A 6,000-nucleotide genomic window follows, 5' to 3' on the forward strand; every position below is an offset into this window, starting at 1 on the left:
GACAAGAGTCAGCTTCATGGGGATCTAAGATGTAATGATAAATGTGCATCAGAGTCACAGCAGGTCTCTCTATCTGTTCATCACTTCCAGTTCCATTATTCTGTACATTACCTTTTCCTTTGATCTAAAGTACAAGATCTGTGTGAAAACATAACAGGCATTCATCACTTAAGCCATTTAAGTTAATAAAATGTGAAAAAAAATATTAGATGCCTTTTATGATATTTTTTTTTTTCAATATATATAAATAGACTGCCTTTCAAGCATTAACATGACTTTGTCATCATCATTTGACAGGCTCAGTTTCCATGGAGACCCCACATTCCAGAAACACCCGCAGCGCCAAGCTCATGTAGATCACAGAGGCTGTTTTGGCAGAGAAAACACAAAGCAACCATCATTTAACTGATCGGTGCTGGTAGGAAAAGAAACAGGTCTTCAAAATGAGCCAAACCCTGGCTGAGAGACGCCACAGTGACCCTGCAATGAATAAAGTCCCAGGATCATCTTCCTCAAGAGTGAAGAAGATCCTGTGAAGAGTGATCACAGGGACAGATTATCACCAAGAAGGTCTAGTTACCTACAAACACTTTACAACCTGAAGGGCAAGAGAAGAGTAATCTGTGAATAATCTGACATCCTGGTGGATATCATAGCATCAGTGATGACACCACAATCTTAGGTCAATTTTACACTCTCTAACTTCATTTAGCATTATTATTTCTAAGACCAGAGGCTGTTTTTTTTTCAGTGCACAATCCAAAATATATTATTTTCTTCCAAGTCCAGGTGTGTATCTATTTTAATCCAAATGAGATGAGGGTGTCTCCTATCAAACAGCAGAAAGGGGGGCCTGGTCCCAGCGACAGGGAGGCTGAGGCTTCTCCGTGGAAAGTGGAGATATCCTGAGAGGCAACAGCACAATGATGAATGCACGGTCTGCTAAATGCCTGGATGAGCTTGGTTAAGCTCATGGCAACAACGACTGAGGCTATAATTCAATTTCCATCCCCATCTGAATGGATGCTGCTCAGCCTCTGGCAGCCGCCCTTCTACCACCGCAAAGCTCGGCGTCACGTCGTGCTTTCTGCAGGTCGGAATGACACGCACATTAAAGCCTAATTACGGTTCTGCGTTAAATCGACGGCGTAGCCTACGGCGTACAGTGCGCGTCGCCGCGTACCCTACGGCGTAGGCGCTGCGTCGATTTAACGCAGAACCATAATTCAGGCTTGAGAAATGCGCAGCCACTGCCCAAAATGTCTAATGCGAGCCACCTCTGCCGGAGCTGGCGGGCGCACAAAACGCGCACACCGGAGGCACAATGCGCCGCTGCAGCCCCATCACCACCGAGCCGCAGCAGCCGTCCCTGCTTCCCCGCCGTGCAAAAGCAAACAAAGAGCTTTACCTTAATCAATATGTCTGCTCTCGGGCTCTCCAATTTGTTTCACAGTCGTGCTGGTTGCAATAATAACGCGTCCCACATCGCCCGGTCCTTCCTGCCTCTGTTTTGCTGAGAGTCAGGGTGTGGGATCCACACGCATGGCACGTAAATGCAAAGGCATCTTTTAATGTAGACATCATTCACTTGCTCTGAAGGCAAAGCACCTCGCTTTTATTAACAAGTGCAAAACAAATAAAAAAAAATGACTGACATTAATAGAATTTTAAGATGCTTTTCATAATATTTTCAAAATATTTATTGTTTGGTTTATATATATATATATATATATATATATATATATATATATATATATATATATATATATATATATATATATATATATATATATATATATATATATATATATATATATATATATATAAAACTTAAGTCTAAAAACATGTTAGTATTTATATGTTGCCAGCCAGCATTTATATGTTGGTCCCATATGAGCTAAAAATGGGCTGCAAACTGGGGTCCCAGGAGGGTTGGCCCTGTTTGTTCATAGGGACTCTGAGTGGGATCAGTCTGGATTTTAGATGGGCCCAACTGGTTAATTTTACTTTCTAATAGTCCATGCCCACTTAGTACGTGTATGCTCTCTAGGATACTAAATATTTGGACCACATACAGTAGGCCTCCCATTTGGGGTCCATAACATGAAATCATGTGGGATTCACTTCATTTGGTCCTTGAAGTCCAAGCCCACTCGGTGAACCCACTTTTAATCCAGAAGAGGCCTACATGGATATGCTGGTTCATATTTATAGAGTAATTTGACCTCACAGATCAGAGTATTAGAGATACAATTTTGGTACTTTGGTTTCATGGCTCTTTTAGGGTGAAAATAAATTGAAAAAATCTGACGGTAAATACAGTTTTGGCAGTCATTGTTAGATAAAGGTGTAGAAGTATTGCTTTCCAGCTATTTGGTACCTGAGTCATGTGGCCTGGCAGGAAAACAAATACATAATGTCCTTGATGACCTACAGCTTCATGGCAAACAACACTTTCAGATTTAGGGAGGGAAGAGTGTCTGCTCAACCGACCTGAAACAATGATACCACTAGTTGCACAGATGGGTCATTTCCCAACACATATTTACTTTGAAAATAAAAAAGGATATTTGACACCCAAATGACTAACTCTTTCGGAGTTAGTTGTTTTACAGCATCTGTTTCAGCCCTAAAGGGGCCGTGGTCATTCCTTAGGGCAGTGGTTCCCAACCTTTGTTCCTTGGAGCCCCCCCTACTTGTGTGACCAGCCAGGTCCCCTGACCCGTACTGTACGTACTAGCACCAAAATAGTCTTTAATTGAAAAAATGAACATTAATTATGTTTTTTTGATACATTTCTCTTTGGTTTACTCTGTATACATATGACTTGTTTTTCTCCAATGTCACCAATGTATAAAATACACACAAGAGGACATAAAAGGACATAAAAATATTTCTGAAAAATGTCTCTTTTAATATTAGACCAACATTTTTAACATTTTTCCTTTAACAACCTGTCGGATTAGATTAAATGTTGAGTAATGATATAATAATAAGGAATTAAATAATTTCCTGTCTTTGTCACTAGTGTATAAAAAACACAAAAAATATTCAAGACATTCATAAATTATTCCTAATAATGTCTTATGAATGACTCATTCGCAAATATAATTTTTACAACTGCATAATTTCAAAGCAGACAAAGTTTCGCGCCCCCCCCAGAGATCTCTGGTGCCCCCCCAGGGGGGGCCCGGACCACAGGTTGGGAGACACTGCCTTAGGGCACTGATTCCTTCTACCTCAACCCAGTTGCACATCTTGCTGCATTTGCTGTACTTCTGATGTTGGTGGTGTGAACCTGTAACACCGATCTAAAAAAAAAAGTAGATGAATCAGTGATTCTTTTGATCCTTGAAATTATTGTTAATGTGGTTGTTGATATGTGGCCCTGTGATACCTTATTAGTCTGGGGACAGCTGGTGCAGACTCATATTTAGTCTTTGCGAGGTTTGGCTCTGTTGTAACAGACAGTTGCAATGACCTGTTATGAGAACCTTTAGTGTTTAGTCTTCATCATTTTGTGGTGTTCGGAGTACAATGCATCCTTAAACTCTGTCACTTCAGCATCAAGACTCCTGATGTACGTTCTGACCTGCCTGCATGCAAATGATGTATTACATCTACTAAATTTGGATCATCTCTCACATCTTTATTCATGATCATTAAAGGCACCGTCTCTAAAATCGTCTCTTGCAGTTCCGTCTCCATCCAGTAGGGGTCAGTACATACTCTGTTGAGTCTGACAGCTGACTGCTGATTCACTTCTGGAAAAAAGCATCTTCTGAGTACCCTTTTATGCAAAGAGGAGCCTAAATGAGATCCCATGGTGATCCATCATGAGGACAGATGTCCCTGCTGGCCAGCCACAGCCACGTCAGCACCACCACAACGTCTATACTGCAAGCATATGTCAAGAAAACACAGAATCATTAAAATGACTTCAATCATATAATGGCATGTCTAACTGTTGCATCAGCATGGATCTTCTACACTTGTAAGAAAAAAATGTATCAGTGAAATCTTTGTTACTATGAATTCTTGTATTATACTTCGAGAACTACCGGTAGTCGTTGTTTTATGCAGAGATCCTCCAAAATTACCACATGGCAGTAAAGACAGATTAGTAGTATCTTGCCTCTTTTCATAATCCAGACTAGGTTAAAAGACAACTAATGAAAAAAGAGCAGTAGCTTTCAATATCTCAGTACGTAGTGAATCTTTCAGTCGATGATTTGCAACCGTTGTCCAATAATTTCATGTTCTTTTTTTTCTACTTACCAAGCTCTTCAATGTTTTTTTTTATAGAACATTCTTTTTATTGAACGTTTTCAGAAATTAAAACAGTCCAACACAGTACATACAAATTATAAGAAAATATGTAGCAAATTCCAAAATACATCCACAGCAATGATCCCAAAAGTCCTTATTAGGTCTTACGTTTCAGGCGTCTGCAGTCTGAGCTCCCAGGTACTTTATACTTCATCATATTCAGAAGATAGGATGAAGTATAAAAAATATTGCAGCTGATACCCAAAACCATTAAAAAGCAGGGTTCAGGTTTCAAACATTTGTGCCCACAAACCCATTTTCAGCAAATATCTCTGAGCTGTAATATAAGAAGTCCAGAAGAATGTATTATTATTTATTATTTCTAGGTGACTCAAGAGTAACTTTGCCATTCAATGTTGTAATTTTTATATTATAGTTTATATTATACTTATATTATATTTTTATGTATTGTAATCTTCTGAAATTGGCGTTTGGTTTTGAGCGTGATAGACAAGTTTAAGATATCTATGATGCACTGATAAAGGAAATGAGATGCAAATTATCTTTAATAACATCAGGTTGGAGTAGGCCTACTTTGGGAATGTCAAAAATAAAAAAAAATTACCACAACATTGCAGCTACAGCCCCAAACCCCACGGGTACTAAAGAAATGAGTTCATTTTAAACATCCATACCCACCAGTGTAGAATCTTGTAGAAAAAACCCTTCAAACTCTTAACTCAAACAATTTCATGAAATCCTAACACCCGGTTCTTCCTACTCATGTTCACTAGGGTGTGCTGGAGTCTATCCAGCTCTCTGCAGGTGAAAGGCAGGGACACGCCCGGACAAGTCAACCATGCACTCAAAACCGTGAGCAATTTAGAATCATCAATTACCATAAAAATAAACAGATTGGACAACAGTGGACCTTTTATACACAGAGCAGAGACTGTACAGGCACAGATGATAGGTCAGTTCGTGGCTTTACTTCATCGTAGATTTCAATCTTTTGTGGATTTATTTAACTATGAGAAAGAGATAATACGTCCCATCTATGTTTTAGTGACACCATGATTTCCTTTAGAATCAAAATTGCACATTTGTTTTTTCTATAACGGCAAACTGCAACACTTTTGCTGCAGATTGACCTTATTTAAACAGCCCATGAATCCTAAAATAGCAGCTTTTCCCTACAGACTGCAAGCGTCTCTGCACAGATAAAGAGTTATTTTGTTCCCGAGGGGAACAAAGACGTATCAGTTTAGTAATCAAAGCACATTGCCTGGTACTTGCAGTGACACTGATATAAATAGAAGCTTTGTGAGCCACAGACTTATCAGTTCCAGGCCCTCTTGTCTCCACAATGGTTTAATATAAAAGTGCACAAACAATAATGCCACTAGTAGCCACAAACTGAAGTATCATCTGTGCCATCAGTCATATTAAAATCAATAAAATGTATTTAAGTTCATTTAACATGCAAATTAATTCCTTTAAGAATATTGTACAGAAATGTTGAGTGATTGCGCCATTAGATCCTTCCCCACAGTCTTCATCAGCGCTGGCAGCATATTCCAGCTGTCTCAACATTAATTCTCATATCCCTCTTTTCTTTTTATCCAATGATGAGCTGCGACATCAAATAGCCACATAACCTGCAATCCAATCAAATATTCACCTTCCAGGGAGCCACACCCCCCCACCCCTCCCTCCTTGTTCTGCACTGTC

At 39.4% G+C, this 6,000-nt stretch overlaps 1 protein-coding gene across 4 annotated transcripts in view; it reads right to left on the minus strand.

The window, feature by feature from the left end:
* The window catches only part of tp53bp1 (tumor protein p53 binding protein, 1), a 31,318-nt gene extending 29,781 nt beyond the window's left edge, over positions 1-1,537 (minus strand). For all 4 annotated transcript variants that reach the window (XM_061738561.1, XM_061738570.1, XM_061738580.1 and 1 more), the window contains exon 1: positions 1,409-1,537. The gene's annotated coding sequence lies outside the window, so the exon portion shown is untranslated. The remainder of the gene's footprint in view (positions 1-1,408) is intronic.
* Positions 1,538-6,000: the final 4,463 nt, after the last annotated feature.

The sequence above is a fragment of the Cololabis saira genome, chromosome 2, assembly GCF_033807715.1.
Source record: "Cololabis saira isolate AMF1-May2022 chromosome 2, fColSai1.1, whole genome shotgun sequence".
Taxonomy (NCBI): domain Eukaryota; kingdom Metazoa; phylum Chordata; class Actinopteri; order Beloniformes; family Belonidae; genus Cololabis; species Cololabis saira.